Raw genomic sequence first — 12912 nt, forward strand, 5'->3', positions numbered from 1 at the left:
GAAAGCTATTAAATTTATGTGTTTGAAATCTTAAATAGTTCCTTATAAATGTGCATGCAGCCTCATCTCTTGCATATTTTAATAAACTATATACTATTGATAGAGACAATATTACATGGCGAATTAAGATTAAACCGAAATAACACTGCAGATCATGTCAACCCACCATACAAAACCAAAATTCTAGTTAATAGAACATTTAGAACCAAAATATAACTAAAATCATGAAATCAATAAGCAATTTACAAAACTTAAATTACAACAATTTTTTTTTATTGTGGTAAATAATGTGGATGCAATTTATTTAGCATGTTTTTTGTACCAAAATGTATGAACTAAATGGATTGAAATAAAATTTAATATTACATTGTTTGATCTTGCATCTCTTAATAGTAGCACTTTTTTTTACATTAATAATATTAGTACATGTTTCAATCACAGAAAAATTAACTTTTTTTCTGAATAGTTCTGTTCCTGACATGCTTAGTACTAATATTTTTATTATATAAGTGAAAATTATGCGTTAGTCAAACTGTGACCATTTTGGTGAAATAAGTACATACTAAGAAATGATTGAGTTTCATATTAGTTGAAAAAAAACACTTTTTTAAATTAAGACAAAGTATATAGGCAATAACACCCAAAGATAAAACCATAAAATCTTGCCCCTAACTATTAAAAATTCCAAGTCCTTTCATTTATTCTCGTAAGAGAAGCATTTCTTATGGAAACTTTTTCTGAAGAAGAAATTTATATTTTACGAGTTCACATGAATCAAATTCTTTCCTATGCCCCTTCCCATGCCGTTTCACATTGTGACGAAATGAGTCACAGTGGTCCATGCAAAACTGTTTATTTACATTTAATAATATTGTGTTTGGATCTCTATGGATCATGCTACTCTATGCAAGCTAGAGATGCCATTTGACAACAATATATTGTACCCCTCTAGGTAGTATTGAAATATGTTATTTTTTACCTAAACATTTTATTAAGTGCAAATATTTTGATTTGCATTTGATGTTTGTCTATCTCATGTTAGCCTTCATTTACGTTTGTTTCTATCAACTTTTACATTAGGCATCTGTTGGCTTAGGCCACAGCTGGCTAATCAGAATAATTATTTTAGGTCATAAAACGTTCTTCTGGGACTAGAAGCCATCGAATGCACACGTGGTATTAATATCTTAATACAAATAATGTGTATTTAGCTCTCTTAAGCAATACATATCAAAATTGTTGGACTTAATTCATTTAAAGTCTAGGAAAGTATATAGAACTAAGTCAATTCCACAAGGAGTTGTAACATAGGAGTGTGCATCATAAACAAGTTCGCAGTAAGCGTTGAAATACTTTCAGACTGTATTTACTGTAAAGCCTTGTGTTTTAAACAAGCCAAGTGCGTCAGAAAGCAACTCTACAACATAAAAATTGTTATGTATTTACTGTGTGTAAAATACTGGTTCCTACTGATTTATCCGTTTTAGTACATGTTGCTGAAAATAGTAACGTTGCCTATCCGCAAATCAATTTCAAGATCATTACTCTTTTCTCCCCAGCTGTCCGGGGATTTTGGGACTCATTTCGCTTTGAGCCGAACACTCACAAGTAGCTACCACATACTTGTTAATAAAATTAGTATTTTGAGAAATATTGATCCCACTGTAGAGACACATACAGTAATAAAATTATGTGCAATTCATATCAGTGAAACTGGAAAACTGGAAACAGAACTATTGTCCTTTAATTCTGCCCGACGTACATTACCAGACTATTAGGAAGAGGGTCCGGCACAGTTATACTGAGCTGTGTTACAAAAATTAATTGTTTCTTTATTTAACCAAGTATCTTAAGATCACTGTTGCAGGTGTATATGTGTTCTTGTGTATCAGTCTTTAAAACACGTAAATTGCATGCTGTTTACTGTCCTGACCACAACAGTATACAGATATATAAAGTTCTCCTACGACTGTAATCTGCAGTTGTGTATGTTATCACTTAATAACCTTGTCCAGTAATCGATTCACTATTTTTCTCTACCAATTATCACGTTTATCGTTAATACCTTTAACCTGCCCTATTTTACTGATATTAAAAGGATGTTATTCAAATGGCTTTTTTCCTATCTGGCTAACAGTATTAATAATACTGTGTGGTGAGAATAGTAAACATTCTAGGCACCCAAATATAAATTATTATCATATAAAGGTATTGCCTACCTAACAAGGAAATATAAATATATATTATATAACTTTTACATAATTGGCAAACTACATATAGGCATCACCAGTACATATACGCATACAAAAGACGTGTACATAAATTGGCATCAAAAGTGAAGGCAGCCTACATGTTCATGGAAGGCAAACGAACCCTATAAATTTCAAAATCATAAAATTTTCTGGCTTGCAGATCTTGAAACTTTACTATACAGCGAGAGACCTACGACCATAATCAATTGTACCTTCGTCACCAATCTACCAATATCCTCCAACTTATGGTATAGGCCTATGTGAATTATATATATTGGAGAGGATATTTGAAGTTTTAAAGCTCTAAACCTGATCTGTCGCATACTACCTTAGCTTAAAGTAGCTGTTCCCGCTCTGAAAAATAATTCATAAACAATTTTTCATTATTTCACTGTCAATTATTTTTGCATTCACTGAATGTTTCCTTGTATTTGGCTAGACAAACATATACAAGATGATTCGTGGCAAAGTGGAAGACACGAAGGAGCTGATAACTGGTTATTTTAATGGTTACCACAATTTAAAATAAATCTTCAAACTCGCCACCTTTATTGGCCATGCATTCCGCCGCACTCATGGGAACACCAGCCTCTAATCTGCGGCGACCACCGTCTGTCAATGCTGTGAGCGCGCGCGCCTCACATAGGTGCGTTTATGCGCAACATCGAGACTACACACGTGTTGCGATCGCACCTCAAGTTTGCTAACTCTAAACAATGTCAGTCACTAGCCTTTTTTTTCAGTTTATGACACTTCTTCGTGAATCACCTTGATAGATACGTAAACGATACCTTTCCACGCGTACTTTTTCCCGCCTAGGTGTATGGTTATAAATTAAAATAAATTGCAATTTCCTTTAAGGTGCTGAGAGCTTTAGAAAAATGTTTATTTTCAACAAGATAATAAGTTTTGTCAGTTTAAATTTTGAAGTATACACAATTTGTTCTTTGAAATCACATACAGACGTTATCCACGCATGTTGATGGTGGTTGACACGTAACTCTTACTGCAAAATTCGATAGCTCGCAGGATTCTCCAGGATCTGAAAAAATGCAATAATTTTTCAATTATGTATTTTTTTAAAGAAGTGATCATAAAAATAATACTGTATAAAACAAAATATGCGGTACAAATGTTCTTCACTGCTATATAACCATTTACATATATGTGTGATAGGATGGAAATAAATAATAACATATGTATTTTGCATAAAGGCATTATGAAGTGTAAACACAATATTAATTGTCCTCATATCGCTGGTTCAAACTACAAAAAACTAGGGTGGGCATAGGCATTCTAGATCAACAAAGGAAATGCATATTAGGTAATTAATTACTTTCACCCATCCCCCTTACACCCTTTTCGCGCCACTTTCAGTCATCAATCTTTTTGTTCTATTGTTCTCTCCCCCTCTACCAGGGTGTTCCCCCTTCTTCTCCCTCCAAACCTCCCCCCACCCCTCCCGGGTGTCTAGGCCCATTAATCGTTATGATTGAACTGTTGATTTATTGGTGTGACATGCATCACTCCCCCTCTTCACCACTCCACCACTTCTCACCCCCTCACCACACCTCCGGTGATTAATTACCTAATTTGCATATCCTTTGTTGATACAGAATTCCTATGCTCCCCCTACTTATATATATAAAGAAAAAATAACTTATATATGAGATCAAGTTAACGTTTTCCATTGACTAGCGTGAGTCTACAAAATTTACAAAAGGCAGTAAATCACCGCTGATTAAACAGAAAACAGGACAAAACCGAAAGGCAGAGTTCAATCAATTCAATACAACAGAGCAGTCAAATAGGCGTTTAAAAATTGACAAAAAACACGAGAGCACAAATAACAAAGTATGTAAGATTAATGGTTAAAGACAAAAATTGTTGTCTATAAAATATTAAATAACGAAGAAAATAGTAAACACTGAAAAAGAAATTAAAACAAGCAATAAACATTTCTAATCAGAAGGCACAACTGAACAAATAAAATAATACTACAGGAAAAAATCTTTTTAATGCATCTATTGACAATACATAACCATTTTCATTAAAGTTTAAAGGTAAAATGGGGGCCTCCCATCAAATTTTATCTGGGATTAAATCTCGACGAGATAAATCTAAGGGGGTAACGTGGTAAACAGGTGAGCAAAGGGAGCAAGTGTGCAAAAATATGCAAACATGTACAAAAGTATGTGAAAGTGTGAAAAAGTGTGCAAGTGTGCAAAAGTTTGCAAGTGTTCGCAAGTGTTTGCAAAGTGCGTGCAAAGTGTGTGCGAAAGTTTGTGCCATGCCGTCTCCATTGCCGGTTTCCTCAACCACGTACATAGCAAATTTCACCCTCGTGCGATCTGAATTTTCGTTAAGTTGTTAGTAAATAAGTTGCAATTGGAAATTTATAAATTGTAACGCGCAATAATTAGAGACCGGAAAAATTCGCGGGTTCAATGACCTTTAGGATAGACTCCAAAATCCTCTACACACTCGGACAAATGCCAACTGTTCCTTGGCTGCTGACTTGTGAGACGTCACGACTGGTTGGCCTGTGATTCGACACTTCTTTGAGCGAGGGTCTCTAATTGGCCCTCAGTCCTCCAAGATTAACAGTGGACCAATGGCGGAAGCAGCACCAAGGTATAATTATTTGAATTTTAGCATAGCACGTAATGAACCCGCGAATTGTTCAGGTCTCTAGCGATAATGATCTGTCCCGGGGGTGGAGACGGCTGGTGCGTGCACACTCACGCCTGGTGACGGCGCACGTGTCGCAGCAGCTGCTGCAGTGGTCGGCGGGCAGGAAGGTCCCGCCCAGCGCGGTGCAGTTGCTCTGAGGGATGCCGGCGCACCGCACCACGCGGCAGTCGATGGGACACCGCGCCGCCGCCATCGAGCACACCAGAACCGCCAGCATCACCACCACTCCCGTCAGCGCGCGCATCTGCGACCACCAGACCGAGCAATGCCGCGACTAGCGCTCTCCGAGGACTGCGCGGGATCTAGAGCCAACCTGACAACCTGAAAGTCGTTCACTTTTTTCGGAACTAAAATGTTGGCAACATTGATTTTTTTTATTATTTTTTCAATACGTAACAAACAAAAAAAACTATGTTAAAATACTTCATCTTTTTGTTTAAAATATTGGAAACTGCATAGATGCAAAGTTTGAGCGATGAAAATCATAACCTCATTTTCTATTGTAAAAAAAAACCATACACACGAGCAAAGCACACACAAGATTTTGCTTTAAAGCTATGCCTATTTCATTTGCTACCAAAATAATTTAACGTTGTCAAAAAATATTCTGAAGTACATTTTGTCATTATAATCAATACGCTACTCCGTTTATACGCCATTCCATCAATTCTGAATCAAGAAATTGCGTAATTTTTTTTTGTATATGTTATTATGTTCTAGAAATTTTTAGGTTTACCTCGTATTAAAATCTTAATTTTGGCGTTGGCGTTTCTCAACCGCACAGTTTTTTAGTGTTCATGTTCTACCTATACAGTTGCGCACACCGATCAGGGGAGAAACTCTAGATGCCGTGATTGAGATCAAGTTTTTGAAGTTGTTTCGGACCCACCTGCTAAATTGCAGCTTTCATATTATATTACTATCACAGCTACACTGACTGTGAGAAGTAAATGCATCAATTAAGTGAAAAATTTGTTCTTTTATTTTGTAGCCACGTATTGAATCTCCTACGCATTCATATAGAACTAGCTGCAGTATCCGGCGTTGCCCGGGATGAACACAGGGTGAAGAGGACTTATTTTAAAATAAGATGCAGACAGTAATTGTCCTCTTAATTTGAACAAGTATGCAAATTAATTTATATGATTGGCAAAACCCGGAAGACGTTGATCTGCCAGTGTATATAAATTTACCACTGTATATATAAAACTGGATGGTCTGTATTTAATCTAGAATATATAGAACATTGTATAATAAGTGAAAAAATTAAAGATTACTGATACTGAAAAGATTTCATTAGCTAGCTAATGCCCGCATGCTTTGCAATGCCTCATTCATTTTTTTTTTTTTTTTTTGTAATTTGTTTGAAGTAGGTACACATATAAAATTTATCTCTCTATTTCTCTCTAATTCTCTATATCTCACTATATATATCCCCCTATATCTCCCACTATATCTCTATCTCTCTTCTCAATATACATATATATCAATATATTTCTATACATCTCTATAGCTATCACCTTATCTAATCCTCGATCTCATTCTCATACCTCGCTTTATCTCCCTTTATCTCTCTGTCTCTCTATATCACTCTCTATCTCTATACATCTTTATATCTCCCTATCTCTCTATCACTATATCTCTCTTTTATATTTAATTCATTTCAATTCTGTAATGAGTGCACACTCATACGCCGAAAACACACGAACTGGCGCTAAACTGAATGAATTACACACATTTGTTGAAACGATTCGCGCGCCACCTATTGTAAATTGGTTTTACTAACTTAGAAACCTTCGTGGGCATGCGCATAACTACTCTTTAATGTTTCATTGCAATCGGTTGAAAGGTATAGAAACGCATACGGGACAAAAAACCAAACATTCAAGATGTGACGGACACACCACCAAAAGATAACTCGTTTAAAATTCAAGGTAAAGCTATCTATTGATCTATTGACAAAGTTCAAAACTCATTGTTTGTTTGTCTATGCACTATGGTTTTCTTTTATATAAATTGATTTACCCATGGCGATGGGTTGAACAGTAGAGAAGTTGATGTGCTGCCGTGCCATCTAGTGGAGAGTAACAATAAAAATGGACAGAATAAAAACCTTTTTCTTGAATAATTATATGTGCCAAATTTTATGACGATCGGTCAAACGGTGTCGGAGTTTATCAATCTTATACATACCAACATCAATTTTTTTATATATAGAGAGATAGATATTTTTTTATTACAAACCAGTATTTATTGTTGTTTTTCGCATTATCTTCTACTAAGTTATTAGCGTCATCATTATAAATCTAACGCTTTGGATTTGAACCTCCCACCAGAGATATTTGCTAATAGTTATGGGCCCACCTAACATATAGTATCACATGTCTCGCAAGTAAGAGTCGTACTTCTATATTTTACTCCCGATCTATTGTCGAGTGGTCGAGCCGCACCGTTTATTCAATGTTTATTCAATGACCAGAGACAATTAACACGCAATGAAGCTTTTCAAGGGGTTTTACATTAAAAAAAATTTATATCATTTCATATATATATATATATATATATATATATCAGAAATAATTTTCATTTGCACAATATTAAAATAAATTGAATTTTTTAAGAATATTTCGTGGATATTAAAGTGTCTGTTACATTCATCATTTTTCAACGGGCGCCTTAGGCACCTTACTACTATCTAGTTAGATAATATTAAGAATTTGATAAGAAAAATAACATGCAAGATAGCGATCAGGATAAATTACATGACAAGCCCTTAAATGACGGTAATGACAAGAAAAATGAAATAACCAACACTGGGTGTGAGACCGAGCCATAGGCTTCTGGGTTTATAAACTACGCAAGAAACGGAACAGAGCAACATGCAACCAACGCAAGAAAATGATACGTCGTTTACAAAGCACGCAAGTCGTAAGTCGTCACCAACCCTATAACTTAAGGCTGTAACACAGTAGCATAGCCTACATTTTTTCACCCCGGGCATCTTTTGATGATTCACATTTATCACGAAAACAAAATACTGTCAATACTTTGATTAAATATATATATATATATATTATATAGTAAAATTAACATCGTGGTCTCCTATGCACTCAACGTCTGCGTCTCAAAATGTTTTTGGAAACCTTATCTTCAAATATGTCCGACGAACGAAAACGCAAGCTAAAACACAAGCCAACATGGAAGTTGAACAATACTGGCTTTGCGTTATTGCGCCCCGCACGGTGGTTACTGTGCGGTTGCTGAACATTTTGCGGCTTTCGTTTCTTGCGCTCCTGCGTTACTTGCGTAGTTTATTAAACCCTGCCTTAAGGGGCCCGCCTACCTGGTCACACACACGGTGTGCAGAGCTTCAGGAAAAACAACGCGATTTCAAAACTACTCAAGATATCCGAGTGGGGTGTGTTTACGAAAAGCATTTAAGAGTTCGCTGAGGCCCGAAAAGTACTTTTAATTTTGGATCATGTTTTTAAACTGTATTTCTAGAAGAGTTAAAATGGCTGAAACGCATGTTTTCAGAGTAATTTTTAGGTGTAAAACAAGTGGTACAGATTCTTGAAAGCACTTAAGGGGCTTGCATTACACCTTTATCTTCATTTCCCCGTAATATAAAAATACGGTCACCGCACAAATTTCACAGTTATCAATTGACGACGAGAAGACTGCGCGCCAGTTGAGAGCCTTGAGCTTAGAGGCGATACCGCGCTAGAAATACCATCGAGCGTCGCGCTTATCATCCCGCCTCACTAACACACATACACCCCTGACGAGGCGGGCCCCTTAAGGGCCCCGCCTACCCGGGCACACACGCGGTGTGCAGAGCTTCAGGAAAAACAATGCGATTTTAAAACTACTCAAGAAATCCGAGTGGGGTCTGCTTACGAAAAGAATTTAAGAGTTCGGTGAGGGCCGAAAAGTACTTTTGATTCCTGATCAAGTTTATAAACTGTAGTTTTAGAAGAGTTAAAATGGCTGAAACGCATGTTTTCAGAGTAATTTTTAGGCGTAAAAAAACCGGTACAGATTCTTTGAAAGCACTTGAGGGACATGCTTTACCCTTTTATAATCATTTCTCAGCCATATAATGTTACGGTCACTGCTCAAATTTCTCAGTTATCCTGTGACGACGAGAAAGACTGCGCGCCAGTTCAGAGCCTTGCGCTTAGAGGCGATACCGCGCTAGAAGCACCAGAGAGCATCGCGCTTATCGTCCCGCCTCACTAACACACATAGGCTACAAGCTGCGTCCACCGTAGCTGCTGCGCACTTACCCTGTGTGTCTGGCTGTTCTCCGCTGAAGAGTTCAACACTGAAGACTCTGAACTCTGAACGCAACACACCCGCGGGCAGTTGATGTCCTTGGGCCCGTGTTAGAGTAGGACAAGAACGTCCCACGGTTATTCCCCGCGGAAAGATTACCACGTAATCGTCTCCCCCCCCCCCCCCCCTCTTTCGCAACCAACCGACTTTTTTTTTTATTCCTCCAGGGACAACTCATGAGGAAAACAAACTGCCATGTCTCGCTCGTAAATAACTTCCCGCTAGATATGGACGGTCGAAGTTACAAAACTCATTGACTTCGATGAGATAATCGCCACGACTATAATCCTGCACCTCAGAGGGAAACGAGCTCAAACAACAATATTTTGCAACTTCGCAACTACTCTACTACTCAACTACTCTTTCAGTGAATACTGCGTGTTTTGCATTAACCTCCATATGAATGTGTCCAGCAAGAAAACACTTATTCTTAGTTTACTTTATAATGTAACACTTTTATCCACATGTTCACATCATTGTTATTGGACTTAAGTTTGTCTTGCACTTAGGCTCTTAGGCCGATGTCGCACTTTGCTGTTCAACTGGAGCGGTTTGCGAGTTTCTACTTACGTTTGAAACATACTTAAAGTAAGTCAGTAAGTCGTGATTCATGAATAAATTATCTCAATTACTTAGTCATTATTTATATGAGTAACATGAACCCATAAGTGGGTTATAATTGTCTAATACTGAAACCACAATAGCGTGATAGGTGCGATGAAGCGAAAAAAAAAAACATGGGGTGATTGTGAACATGTTGGGATTTTTAATAGCGTAAGCAAGAATATAATAATAAACTTTGTGGTTTCTGGCCACTTAATGCCCGTCTAAAATAAGACAGTAATTTATTAGATGTGTTTGAAAGAGATAGAAGTTTACTATAAAGATTTACACTTTCTTTTTGGAAAAATTTCTGAACTGTTACAGTTTTCCATTCATCACAAGTACATAGTGTGAACAATGCATAATAATACTAATAATAATATTAACTTCACTAATACATACATAATTCGAAAACAATTTCACTTCTGTCGCCCTCACGACCGAAAACGTTTAAATCTAAAATTCTGTTTTGTCAATGAATTGGACCATCACAGATGCTAACGAATTCGTGAAACAGAATAAATTTTGTAATTTACTGTCCGCTTTATTTCGCATGAAATGCTATACAATCTTTCTCTAATATGTCCCATTAACGAGTGTACGTTCCTGATCGGTATAGATCTGCACGTTTTTTTAGTTTGACAGTCGATTAATCTTCCATTAAAATATTGGTGAATGGTAGAAAAATAAGTTATTGAAAAAACGAAGCAATTCATTTTATTTTAATGTAATAATCATAGTAAAGTGTCAGCTTAATGTCTCACTTAAATCCGTAAATAAATTAAACCCAATGTTTTACTCTGACTTTACTCTGAAAATGTAAAATCTTGCCTTTTAAACATAATTTTGAAAAACTTTTTAATTAAAAATAACACAATGTCTGACTACTACTACTAAAAAATTTATAATATGGCCAATCATGCTATGTTTTAAGCAAAACAAATAGTGCATTCTGTTCTGTTCACTGCGATGAGGAAAGATTGCACCACAAATCAGTAACTTTCTATTCTTAGTTTGTATACTACAATAATGTTTATAATACAAGTAATAATCGCTTTTATTTTCTGTGTGCTTAATCACATGTTTACACATGCCACTAATCAAAGAATAAATCAATTAGTCAATTGAATCGCCCAAAATAACTCAATAACAAGGGAATGGTTGGCTCTTATGTTAATGAAAATTCCCAAGTAAAACATAAATATATAATCATTGGTTGTAATTTTAAATAAGCGACATTTTGTTCTAAACTTACTATAATTGAAAAATGCGTAGTGGCATTCTGTATGCGTGTATAATATACAATATTTAAAAACTGGCCAGATTACTTGCCTCCCACGAAGACCGTCCAGATGATGTCAAAACCAGTATTTCGCGCAACTGTTTAACGTGGCGGACGTTGCCGTAAGCCGCATAAGGGTTTCATCTGGGTCATTCCGCTATCTGCTGCCATTCATTCCGTTGATACTCCATGTTCACATTATCATCAACACATCATCGTCATTAACTTGAAGGCTTGCGCTTGTGTGTCATGGAACTTGTGCGTTGTTATGATAATCCTTTCGTACACGCCCGAATACTTGCATTCGTGAAACTCTAATATTTTTTAAAGTGAAACTTCTTTGCTGAAGGGAATACAATTTACGAGCGTTACAAAAATTCCGATCGCATGAGGGGAATAGTTAGGTACGTCGTGGGGAACGGTTAGAGGAGGAGATGGCAGGGGAAAGGTATAAATGACACAGCACACTTGCACAATTGCATACTGGTACACTTGCATAATTGCATACGCTACACTTGCATATTTTCGCAATAGCACAATTCATATACCTATATTTTTTTTTTATTTGTGACCTCAACCAAGAAAATTATGTTTCCTATACCTATAACCCGACAAGATAGAGCTGAACCTTTTACTGCGCATGCGCGAGTTCCCGAGGACCGTCGAGGGGAAGTAGGGGAAGGGAGTGACTCCGCCCTTGTCCTTGTCCGTCGCGTCGGCCCGACTTACACGAACACGGTATCGTACCCACGCAGTTGGCCAGTAGCAAAGTAAACTATGTACGAAGAAATAACTCTTCGCCGCAGCTTTGCGCGGGCAACACTCAAGTATTTAATACCTTTTTTTTGTATGTATCTGAGCTCATCTCGCTCAGTCTAAGTTGTACGCCTATTGTTAAGAATGTAAAGAGTAAGGCTAAGTATATAAACAAAAAACCATAACGACAAAAGGATGGCAAGAAAAAAACTAAGTTATTTTTAATGTAATAACTATATTGAATGAGATTATTGGGAACTAGGATTTCGTCAGCTTTTTCCAATACGCCAATCGTCTACAAAGGAAACGTAAGTTATTTAACAAGTTATTTTACAAACACGAATAACAAACTTTACTGTCAATTAATACAAACAAGGCAGACGCCCACACACAAATAAAATTAACGCAGCGAAAAAGTAAACCCAGGGCCTGAGATACACATTTTGAGCATTTTACATTATCGGAAAGGATTTGTTATGAATTAAGAAGGCGGACACTCCAGACAAAAACGCTAGAAAGTTGAGAGTTTAAAAATCACTATGTTGCGGTCTTGCGTCGTTCTTTGTTTAGGAACCATCACATCGTTCAACTGTTGTTTAATTTCTGGAAAACATGGTTACCATCAAGAACGCCAGAGTCGGGATTCGAACCCGTTGGCAATTAGTTTTACAAAGGAATTTTTGTAAAAGTACAAAAACATTTATAACTATGTATAACAGGGAAGTACGGTTAAAATTTATTTGAACGCGACTCACCTATTCCGAGCTCGAGTCTGAGTTCAGACATTCGGCCGTTTCTGTAGTGCTAGATCCTGTGTCACCCGAAGAACTTTCGTCACATGATGAGTCAAGATTCACTATTATCTTGTCGATTTCGATGTCCACTATTGCATCGTTCTTGAAATATTCGGCTTCAATGTTTTTAACGTGATCACAGCACTTTTTCCACTGTTCCACCGTATAGGAACAAAATAATTTCTCACACAGT

At 36.7% G+C, this 12912-nt stretch overlaps 1 long non-coding RNA gene across 1 annotated transcript; it reads right to left on the reverse strand.

Annotated features, from left to right (window-relative positions):
• Positions 1 to 687: 687 nt before the first annotated feature.
• On the reverse strand, positions 688 to 9326 carry LOC134528249 (uncharacterized). The gene is made up of 3 exons (XR_010074372.1): positions 9236 to 9326; positions 4998 to 5190; positions 688 to 3294 (listed from the first exon to the last, which is right to left on the reverse strand). It is a non-coding gene; the product is annotated as an uncharacterized LOC134528249 (long non-coding RNA).
• Positions 9327 to 12912: the final 3586 nt, after the last annotated feature.

This window comes from Bacillus rossius, chromosome 1, assembly GCF_032445375.1.
Source record: "Bacillus rossius redtenbacheri isolate Brsri chromosome 1, Brsri_v3, whole genome shotgun sequence".
Classification (NCBI taxonomy): domain Eukaryota; kingdom Metazoa; phylum Arthropoda; class Insecta; order Phasmatodea; family Bacillidae; genus Bacillus; species Bacillus rossius.